Source organism: Pongo abelii, chromosome 21 (genome assembly GCF_028885655.2).
Source record: "Pongo abelii isolate AG06213 chromosome 21, NHGRI_mPonAbe1-v2.0_pri, whole genome shotgun sequence".
In the NCBI taxonomy this organism is placed as follows: domain Eukaryota; kingdom Metazoa; phylum Chordata; class Mammalia; order Primates; family Hominidae; genus Pongo; species Pongo abelii.
In genome coordinates, this window is record NC_072006.2 from 60,476,460 (window position 1) to 60,488,683 (window position 12,224).

Below are 12,224 nucleotides of genomic sequence, written 5' to 3' on the forward strand. Positions count from 1 at the left end.
TTGCTTCTTGCACAACTCCAGGAACTCCTATTACTCTATAGACACTGAACATTTGTACAGTTACAAGTTTTCAACAGATAACAGCAAAGTATATTGAGAAGGGGACACCAGTTGAAATTTTCATTAGACTTTCAGCTGCAGAGAAGTTTAAAGTGGTTGATACATCAACTGAGTATTCCAGTTATTCCATAATAGAATAAAGAGTCATCTCCCTACTAAAAGCCATCCTGGCTGTCCCTTCTGGGAATTTTTTCAGCTCTGGGAACTATCCCATGGATCTAAAAGCAGCATAAGCCACATACTACAGTGGCTGAGAACATGGGCATTCATTTCAGCCAAAATGTGTTGTAACCCCAGTTCCCCCATTTATTAGCAGTACTACCTTGGGTAACTTACTCAACCCTCTGAGAATTCTCATTTGTAGAATGAGAGTAAATCTACCTGTTTAAATGGGGTTTTGATGAGGTTGGCATAAGATAATATATGTAAAGTGCATATATTACATGCCTAGTAAATGATAAATAATATCGGTATCATGAATTACCATTACATATCATCATCAGTATTGTGTTATTGGCAATAATGCATCTAACCATTAAAAATCCTCTAGGACAACACTGTCAATTTTTGACAAAGATAGAAAGGTTCTTTATATTTGCTGTCTAATATGGTATCTACTAGCTATGTGTAGATATTGAGTACTTACGCTGGATAGCAAAGCTACAAGGATTACTTATTGGGAAATCTCTCAAAAATTTTGCTCCCCATGAAGTGAAGAAACTCCCAAGATCAAGTCTTGAAGGCAGCATCTTCACCAGGAGAATTAATGAATGATCCTTGGTCCTAAACAGATGATCTGTCCCAAGATACTGCTTGGCCCATTTACTCACCTCATTTAAACCCTACTCACTGGCTCCTCTGAAGAGGGCCTTCCCCTGACCACTGACCATCCCACCCCTCTCTGTCACTCGCCTCTACACACTGTATTTCTTGGCCTCTCTGATGCTGTATCTTTATTAGTGGCTTTGTTCAAATCTGTGCCCTGCTATTCACATGCAAACTCCATGAAGGTAGGTTTCTTACCTGCTTTGATCACCACTTGATCTCAGTACCAAGAATGTGTGTATTGTAGGGTTTCAGTAAGTATTTGTTGAACTTAATACAAACAGGTTATCTGAAAGAAGGCCAGAGGCTGATCTTTTATAAGAAGCAGAATACTTTTGTAAAATTAAACACTCCCCTCTTCCAGTCTCCAACCCCCAAGCCCTACATGTTCAGACAAGGGCCTGGGATTCTCTGGAGACCACCAGTACTAGCTCTGTAACTCCCAACCCACAGGTCTCAGGTGAGGCATTTCATTGCCAGTGTGGAGAAAGTGTTTTATATTCTAAACAAGACCCAACATTTAACATCCTCCCATTCTTCTCTCTCAACAGTTTACTCTCCTTCCAGCAAATGCGATTAAGCATTCGCGGCCATGGGTGTACATTTTTATTAGGGCTATGACAAGTGATTCAGAGGTAATTAAGCAATGGAATGTTTCACACAATGCCCACTTCACTTAAGGAATAAACTCTACACATTGTTGGATTAACTGGCAAAAAAGGAAAAAGAAACCATTCAGAAAGTGTCAACTTCTATAAGGAACTATTGGCCCTATTTTGGGGGTTTTCATAAGAAAGTGAAATTTTTCATTATACAGAAGCATGAGGAAGAATTTAAAAGTCTATGTAAACACACACACACACACACACACACACACCAGTCATTTATTGCAGCCTGGTTTTTTTTCTGTTTTTGCAGAGTCATCATCTTAAGTGTACAACCATAGAAAAATGAGTAAATAAATTGGAGAATATATGGAATTTTATGTAGCATTGAAAAGAATGAGGTAGAATGATATATACTTAGATGGGAAGATGCTATATTAATATGGCAAAAAAGTTGCAGTATAGTTATTTTAAAAATAAATGTCATTAGTATATGTTTATATGTGCATTGAAAAGTTCTTTAAGAAGAAACTACCATCAGAGTGAACAGGCAACCTACAAAATGGGAGAAAATTTTCGCAACCTACTCATCTGACAAAGGGCTAATATCCAGAATCTACAATGAACTCCAACAAATTTACAAGAAAAAAACAAACAACCCCATCAAAAAGTGGGCAAAGGACATGAACAGACACTTCTCAAAAGAAGACATTTATGCAGCCAAAAAACACATGAAAAAATGCTCACCATCACTGGCCATCAGAGAAATGCAAATCAAAACCACAATGAGATACCATCTCACACCAGTTAGAATGGCAATCATTAAAAAGTCAGGAAACAACAGGTGCTGGAGAGGATGTGGAGAAATAGGAACACTTTTACACTGTTGGTGGGACTGTAAACTAGTTCAACCCTTGTAGAAGTCAGTGTGGCGATTCCTCAGGGATCTAGAACTAGAAATTCCATTCAACCCAGCCATCCCATTACTGGGTATATACCCAAAGGACTATAAATCATGCTGCTATAAAGACACATGCACACGTATGTTTATTGCGGCATTATTCACAATAGCAAAGACTTGGAACCAACCCAAATGTCCAACAATGATAGACTGGATTAAGAAAATGTGGCACATATACACCATGGAATACTATGCAGCCACAAAAAATGATGAGTTCACGTCCTTTGTAGGGACATGGATGAAATTGGAAATCATCATTCTCAGTAAACTATCGCAAGAACAAAAAACCAAACACCGCATATTCTCACTCATAGGTGGGAATTGAACAATGAGAACACATGGACACAGGAAGGGGAACATCACACTCTGGGGACTGTTGTGGGGTGGGGGGAGGGGGGAGGGATAGCACTGGGAGATATACCTAATGCTAGATGACGAGTTGGTGGGTGCAGCGCACCAGCATGGCACATGTATACATATGTAACTTACCTGCACATTGCGCACATGTACCATAAAACCTAAAGTATAATAATAATAATAATAATAATAAAAGAAAAAAAAATAATTATTATTTATAAAAAAAAAAAGCTAAAAAAAAATAATAATAAAATAAAATAAAAAGAAAAGTTCTTTAAGGACATGTCAAACTGTTACAAGTGTCACCTAGCAAGTGGACTTGGGCCTGAAATTACAAAAGGCATGTATTGTTTTTGCAATTATAAAATATATTTAAACATTTTAATTTTTTTAAATGAGCTAAAAGAATTTTTAAAGAGTCAAAAAATTACAGGAATAGCCTGATAGTTGCAAGGGAGCAGGATGGCACTGACAAGGTATTTCCTCTTCACCCTTCCTATACTCAAGCCCCATCACGCACACATGCGTGCACACACCCCACTTCATGAGGTGTTGAAGGAACTAGTGACACTCAGAAAAACTGTTACTCAATGTTCTTAAAGAAGCCCATGTCTTGCAGAATAAGATTCTAATTATGCAACTTAGAATCACTGACTATTTTTAATTGAATTGACCAATTTGTATAGTCAATTACACAAACTAGTCATTTTGATATTACAACTTCACTGTGAAGGTCTCATGTGAAGGTCTATTTCACTCTTGACCCAGGTAGTTGCCCAGAGAGTTCCCTACAGATCTCCCTGTCTAAGCCTCATCCAGAAGGAAAGCTTACCAGGATGAGGCTTGAGACCATGATTCTACTCAAAAGGTAACTTGGTTAGCATCATCTTTTGAGCTCAAGAAACCCCAAGATAACACTGACAACCATGATGAATTTCTTCTAAGCCAAATTGCAAAGTGAGATGGCACAATATGAAGAGACACTTATAAAAGAATAATAGTCACAACAAAAATAACCAAAAGATATTGAACAGAAAATGTATACCTTTCTCATGTCATCTTTCGAGTTCAGATTCCCTTTTATTTTCCTCTCTGAACAGTAAAAGGTATAGCCATATTCAAAACAGGGATGAGAAATTTTAACGGACTGAGATTTTCAGCAGATGATATAACTATATTTCAGGGTATCTGAACAACCCATACCTCCTTCAGGCAGAGGGCTATCCTGGTCACAGACTCTGCTTTGCTGGATGTCTACATTTCTCTCTGCATGACTCATTCCCTCACCTACCTCTATCAGGACCAGTGTGACTCATCCATAGGCTGGCTGTGCCTATGACTGACGTGACCCAGCTTGAGATGGTGAGCTGGGTTTACTGCATTGGGAATAAGGGTTGATCATTAGCAGCTTCAGAAGCAGAAAGCCTGGTTTAGAAAAGATGGGGCAATCATTACTGGACAGGAACAAGCTGAAGCAAAGGAAGCTGTTCCATAAGGAACAAGAACAATTGGAGCAAATGCAAAGGGAAAAAGCAGGAACCTTGTGACTATTCAGCCGTGGAGAGGCAAGAAGAATAACCACATCTCCTGAAACTCGGCAGTCCCTGTCCGGGATGCTCATGAGTCACGGCCTTACAACAAGCTACTCATTTCTTGAGCTGGCTTGAGTACTTCTCTGTTCCTCTTTAATTTATTCAACAAATATTTATTGAGTGACAGCTATGCATCAGACACTGTGCTGAGAGATGAGAGTACAAGAATGTATAAGAACCCTACCCTCAGGGAGCTTCCTGCATAGTGGGAGAAAGACAATAATCCAATGATCATATAAGTCATCAGAAATATCCAGGCTGTAATTAGAAGTACACATACTAGGAGAAAATAATAAAGGTATGTAAGCTACTCAGAAAAGTCAGGAACTCATGCCTGAGGATGTGGCATTTGAGATAAGATCTTAAGGATAAACAGGAGATGAAAAAGCAAAGGGCAGAGAAGGGAAAGGCATTCCAGGAAGAGAAAACTAGATAACATGTTTGGTTCAGAGAGAAGCAGGGCATGGTTACTAAAATCCCCACCCACTCAGGGTCCAAGGCCCTGCATTCAAATACTGACATGATCATGTACTGTGACTTTGAACAAGTAACTTCTCTGATTTTCAGTTTCTTCATACAAAAACTGGAGATGATAATAATAGTGCCTACCTTACAGATTTGTTCTTAGCATTAAATAAAATCATGAACTCAAAAAGCTTGCACAGTACCATCATTTTTAGTTGGTGTATAATAATGCACTGTACAGATGGGCCATAATTAATTTTACCAGTCACCTACTGATTGGTCTTTAGGTTGTTTCTGGTATTTTATTATCATACATGGTGCAGCAATGAACAATCCTTTGATCTGAAGTTAATACTAGCCTTTGATCTGAGGTCTCCTAAACTTTATGGGTCCCCAGGTCTGTCATCCTTAGCCCTGGATGTTCCCTGGAAATCAAAACACATAGAATTAGGACCCCACCCTAAGCCTCCTAAAACAGAGGATTTGGCCACATATCCCAACATTTGTAGTGTTAAAAAGCTCCCCAGAAAGCTAGACGATAGCCAAAGAGAAAACTAAATCTAAGTACTATCATATTATGTACATTTAAGTTCAGGAAAATTTTTATAATGCCCCCCACAAACACACACACAGACACACAGACTGTATTAGTCTGTTATCACACTGCTGATAAAGACACACCTGAGACTGAGTAATTTATAAAGAAAAAGAGGTTTAATGAACTCACAGTTCCACATGGCTGGGGAGGCTTCACAATCATGGCAGAAGGCAAAGGAGAAGCAAAGGGTTGTCTTACATTGTGGCAGGCAAGAGAGCTTGTGGAAGGGAACTCCCGTTTATAAAACCATCAGATCTCGTGAGACTTATACACTACCACAAGAACAGTATGAGGAAAACTACCCCCATGATTCAATTATCTCCACCTGGCCCTATCCTTGACATGTGGGGATTATTACAATACAGGGTGAGATTTGGGTGGGGACACAGCCAAACCATATTACTCCACTCCTGGCCCCTCCCAAATCTCATGTCCTCACATTTCAAAACAAATCAGGCCTTCCCAACAGTTCCCCAAACTCTTAACTCATTTCAGCATTAACTCAAAGTCCACAGTCCAAAGTCTCATCTGAGACAAAGCAAGTCCCTTCTGCCTGTAAAATCAAAAGCAAGTTAGTCACATCCTAGATAGAATGGGGTACAGGCACTGGGAAAATACACTCACTCCAAATGTGAGAAATTGGTCAAAACGAAGGGGCTACAGGCCCCAAGCAAGTCCAAAATCCAATGAGGCAGTCAAACCATAAAGGTCCAAATGATCTCCTTTATCTGCCTGTCTCACATCCAGGGCACGCTGATGCAAAAGGTAGGTTCCCATGGCCTTTGGCAACTCCACCCCTGTGGCTTTGCAGGGTACAGCCCCTCTCCTGGCTGCTGTCATGGGCTGGCATTGAGTGTCTGCAGCTTTTCCAGGTGCACAGGGCAAGCTGTCAGTGGGTCTACCATTCTGGGGTTTGGAGGACAGTGACCCTCTTCTCACAGCTCCACTAGGCTGTGCCCCAGTGGGGACTCTGTATGGGGGGTCCGACCCCACCTTTCCCTTCTGCACTGCCCTAGCAAAGGTTCGCCATGAAGGCTCCACCCCTGCAGCAAATTTCTGCCTGGACATCCAGGCATTTCCATATGTCCTCTCAAATCTAGGTGGAGGTTCCCAAACGTCAATTCTTTACTTCTGTGCACCCATAGGTTCAAAACCACGTGGAAGCTGCCAAGGCTTGGAACTTGTACCCCATGAAGCAATGGCCTAAGCTGCACGTCAACCCCTTTTAACCACAGCTGGGATGCAGGGCACCAAGTCCCAAGACTGCACAAAGCAGCAAGGCCCTGGACCTGGCCCATGAAACCATGTTTCCCTCCTAGGTCTCCTGGCTTGTGATGGGAGGGGCTGCCATGAAGACCTCTGACATGTCCTGGAGACATTTTCCTCATTGTCTTGGTGATTAACATTTGGCTCCCCATTACTAAGGCTAATTTCTGCAGCCAGCTTGAATTTCTCCCCAGAAAATGGGTTTTCTTTTCTACTGCATCATTAGGCTGCAAATTTTCTGAACTTTTATGCTCTGCTTCCCTTTTAAACATTCCAATTCCAAACCTACATAAAACTGAATGCTTTCAACAGTACCCAAGTCACCTCTTGAATGCTTTGCTGCTCAGAAATTTCTTCTGCCAGATATCCTAAATCATCTATCTCAGGTTCAAAGTTCCACAAATCTCTAGGGCAAAATGCCACCAGTCTCTTTGCTAAAACATAACAAGAGTCACCTTTGCTCCAGTTCCCAAGAAGTTCCTCATCTCTATCCGAGACCACCTCAGCTCAGACTTTATTGTTCATATCACTATCAGCATTTTTATCAAAGCCATTCAACAAGTCTCTGGGAAGTTCTAAACTTGTTCACATCTTCCTGTCTTCTTCTGAGCCCTTCAAACTGTTCCAACCTCTGTCTGTTACCCAGTTCCAAAGTTGCTTCCACATTTTCAGGTATCTTTACTGCAGCACCCCACTCTATTGGTACCAATTTACCGTATTAGTGTGTTCCCATGCTGCTAATAGAGACATACCTGAGACTGGGTAATCTATAAAGAAAACAATGTTTAATGGACTCACAGTTCCACATGGCTGGGGAGGCCTCACAATCACGGCAGAATGCAAAGGAGAAGTAAAGGCACATCTTACATGGTGGCAGGCAAGACAGCTTGTGCAGGGGAACTCCCATTTATAAAACCATCAGATATCATGAGAGCTATTCACTACCATGAGAATAGTACGGGGGAACCACCCCCATGATTCAGTTATCTCCATTTGGTTCAGCCCTTGACACATGGGGACTATTACAATTCAAGGTGAGATTTGGGTGGGGACACAGCCAAACCATATCACACCACATACAAAAACACACACACACACATTTTCTAAAATACATAGGATACTGTTTTTAGTTACATACAGTAAGATGGACCTATGTTGGTACACAGTTCCATGAGTTTTAATACACATATAGATTTGTATAACCACATGCTCAATCAAGATGCAGAAAGTTTGTATCCCCCTAAGAACTCTCTTATGCTGCCCTTTTTCAGTTATACCTAGCCATTGACAACCACTGATCTATACCAGTTCTAGTTATTACTTTTTCCAGAATATCATATAAATGAAATCATACCATATATCTAACCTTTGAGACTTGTTTCTTTCATTCAGCACAATGCCTTTGAAATTACTCATGTTCTTGCATGTCTCAATAGTTTGTTCTTTTTTATTGCTGAGTAGTATTCCATTGCATGAATGCACCACAGTTTGTTTGTCCATTTATTCTCTGAAGGATTTTGGGTTCACTTCCCATGTTTGGTGATTATGAATGAAGCTACTATAAACAACTACATACAGGTTTTTGTGTGAACATAGTTTTAATTTTTCCAGGCTAATTCCACCCTTCCCCAGCTTTTGCTTTTCTAATAAATAACATGTTTCAATGTTAATGAAATAATTTATATTAATTGGATTGCAGGAGATAACCAGTCTGAAACAGGAAAAATGTAAGTTATGAAATACAACAAAACCACAAAGGGTGCTGATTTTATAATAAGATGCCAAAGCATCTTATTATAAAATAAGCATCTTATTATAACATTAGTCATTGTTTGCATGTATCTTTGTAAGAAAACAATTATGCTTGCCCAAAACTGTGTAAATCATTCTTCCTCATTTCCATCACATCCTTAGCCAATCCCTCTTTCATACAGGAAGAGGTTTTGCATCAATCTTCCTAGTATACAAAATGCCAGGCTGGGAGTGAAAGCTCATGCCTGTAATCCCAACATTTTGGCAAGCTGAGGCAGGAGGATCCCTTGAGGCCAGAAGTTTGAGACTAGCCTGGGCAACATAGCAAGACCCTGTCACTACGAAAAAGAAATTTTTAAATAGTTAGTTGTGATGGCACCTACCTGTAGTCCCAGCTACTCAGGAGGCTGAGGCAGGAGCATTGCTTTAGCCCAGGAGTTGGAGGCTGCAGTGAGCTATGATCATGTGGCTGCACTCTACCCTGAGGGACAAGGGGAGATTCTGTGCCTATAAATTAATTAATTAATAATTAATAATATAACAAAATACCAGAGAATAGTATGTCATGTCCCAATAATTGCATCATTTAACCTACATAGGCTCAAACATGCTCAGCTAAGGTGTGGGCAGAGGAAATAACAATGCAAACCTTCCAGGTGATTCCACCTGCCGCTTTCGTCAATGAGCATGTGATCCTAAGTGAGAGCAGGGTAGCTGTGCCACCCAAGCTGCACTGTACTGCCGTGGGCCCTGGCCACTTTAGCCTTCATAGGCCCCTTCTTTCATAAAAAAAACATATTAATAGTTGTGTTTTATCATTCACTGATATAAAGACAAATATCATCTAGGCTGGGTTCATTATTAAATATGCATTGTTACTAGACCAAGCATGGTGGCTCATGCCTGCAATCCCAGCATTTTGAAAGGCCAAGGCAGGCAGATCACCTGAAGCCAGGGGTTCAAGATCAGCCTGGTCAACATGGTGAAACCGTGTCTCTACTAAAAATATAAAAATTAGCTGGGCGTGGTGGCACGCACCTGTAATCTCAGCTACACAGGTGGCTGAGGCATGAGAATCACTTAAACCTGGGAGGCAGAGGTTGCAGTACCCTGAGATTGTGCCATTGCACTCCAACCTGGGCAACAGAGAGAGACCCTGTCTCAAAATAAATAAATAAATACATAAATATGCATTGTTACTATATTCACTTTTTTCTTCTGATTAAAAAAGAAATACACGCAAACATTTTCAGTCTCCTAAAGGTATCACCTGCCTTAGGCACTGTGCTTTCTATGCGTAATGCAGAACTCAGCCGTGAACCTTCGTCTGTGTTCTCTCAGGATCCTTCACTTTGCTAAAAGTGATTCTAGTGTTTACATGTTCCTATTTTTTCCTAAAACACAGTTGAACACAAATCAGCCACTTAGAACCTTTGTTGTCTCCAACAAATCCTTGCTTTGAGCCAGCTGCCGAGTTAAATGCTTTCTATGCATTTTCTCCTTTACTCTTCGCCATCACTCTTTGAAGTAAGTGCAATTTGTATCCCATTTACTTCTAAGGAAGTGGAGGTTCAGGAAGGCTGAAGTGACTTACCCAAGGTCACATGGCTGGGAGGGGGTTGAGCAGGAAAGCACCTTGTGCCTGTATCCATGTTTCACCATGATGGTCAATATTTACCAAACTTGGAGTGGAGAAGGACTCTCTAAGTTGCAATCCAAGTGTGATAGTGTAAGGGAAATCTGATAGATTTGACTATGTAAAAATTGTAAATATTTGTTTGTCAAAAAACACAATGATCAAGATTGAAAGGCATTTCTCATCTAAGAAAGAACTTATGAGGAAGCACTAGCCCCTTACTGTGTATAAATCACACATGAATCAGTAAGAGAAAAGCAAACACTCCATTGAAAAAAAAAGGCAAAGGACATGAAAAAGCACTTCACAGTAAAGAGTAAGGGAAGTGCAAAACTGTACACACTCATGCTAGTAATCCAAGAAATGTAGAGCATGAAGCCATTCAGTTTTCACCCGTAGCAATGAGATGTTTATTCTCTTTCAATGATGCACAGAGATTAATTTTATTTGAAACATATCAACGACATGTTCTTCTTTTGCTTTTCCCCACCTCACCCCCACCTTCCACACCCGTTCTGCTAACATCACCCATTTGCTTCATGGAAGTTTAGGAATTCTACAAATGAATTAGAAAAAAAAAAAAAAAGACAGCTATCCATGTTTAGACTCTATCAGAATTGCTTTCTTTTGTTTTTTTTGTTTTTTTGTTTTTTTGAGACTCTGGCCTCAAGAAAATGGTCTCAAAGTTTATTGACTCAAGAAGAAATTGTTTTTGAAATTTCTAAAGTTGCCATAAACATATCCATTAAACGTGAGCTCTGCATCCAGGCTCTAAAGTGGTATTGAAGACAGAACTTGGGCTCTAACAGGAGACAAAGCCTTCCCCTTTGGGAGTACTCAGAGGAGGAGACATGAGATACAGATAGCCTGAACTTAAATGGGTGGTTCCTAGGACTGAAATCCTAAAGTTGGAGGGGGGTACTGAGAGGAATGCTGAAAATGGATAATGCTTGTGCCCCTACATACCCAATTTTAATTCTTAGAGAAGAATGCCATGGAAAATTGTCTATCACTAACATTAGAGAGCTGGAGCCAGTGAAAATGGAAAGGCAATTAAGTAGAAAGAAGACCACAAGAACCCGCCCAACACCCTTCAGTTCCAATGTAGCACGGAAAGAACCCAAAAGTTCTGCATACCTGCTGAGTTTCATGAAGGTGGGAGCCAGTTGACCCTACTTGGAACCACCATGGGTGGCCACCAAGCTACCTCAACATGGAGATCAAGACATAGATGACTCAGACAAGGAGCTGGATTGAAAACATAACCAAGGTCAGTGTCAGAGAAAACCAGAGCATGGCTGACTCAGCAAGAGAAAACCACCAAGTCTAAACTTAAGTAGGTAAGGAAGCTGACCACGAATCCATCAGCTGCAGACTTCAGTAGAAGAGGCCAGTAAATGTCCCAGCAGCTGTGGACTTGAGGTTCCATGACCTCCAGTCCCAGCTGGGTTATGTAACCCTATGCATCCCTCCCACTCACTGACCAAGTGCCAAAAAAGCCACTTGTGCTGAAGGCAGGAGTTGGAAATCAGAACACTGGGCATTGATCCAAAAGAGGCTGTGGGCTGGATGCAGTAGCTGACGCCTGTAATCTCAACACTTAGGGAGGCTGAGGTGGGCAGATCACTTGAGGTCAGGAGTTTGAGACCAGCCTGGCCAACATGGTGAAACCCCATCTCTACTAAAAATACAAAAATTATTTATACTACAGGCATGGTGGTAGGCACCTGTAATCCCAGCTACTCAGGAGGCTGAGGCAGAAGAATCACTTGAACCCGGGAGGCGGAGGTTGCAGTGAGTCACGATCACGCCACTGCACTCCAGCCTGGGCAACAGAGTAAGACTCTGTCTCAAAAAAAAAAAAAAATAGAGGCTCTGCAGATCAGAAAGACAACAATATCAGTAACTGGCACTTATTAGGAAGATTAGCTTGATTACACTAAATAAAGGAGCTATGTGTTATTTTGTAGATTTATTTGGTCATCTAGTAAACATTCGCTACATGCAAGCACTGGATGGTAGAGACTCAGTGTGAATCAAAGAGTCTCTGCTTTCCTGGGCCTTCTATTCTAGTGGGAAGAGGCTAACAATAAACGAATAATCACAT

At 40.8% G+C, this 12,224-nt stretch overlaps 1 long non-coding RNA gene across 1 annotated transcript in view; it reads right to left on the bottom strand.

The window, feature by feature from the left end:
* Window positions 1-12,224, bottom strand: part of LOC134760789 (uncharacterized) — a 33,705-nt gene that overhangs the window by 18,053 nt on the left and 3,428 nt on the right. Inside the window, exon 2 of the long non-coding RNA XR_010138766.1 lies at window positions 8,861-8,988. This is a non-coding gene — a long non-coding RNA (uncharacterized LOC134760789). The remainder of the gene's footprint in view (window positions 1-8,860; window positions 8,989-12,224) is intronic.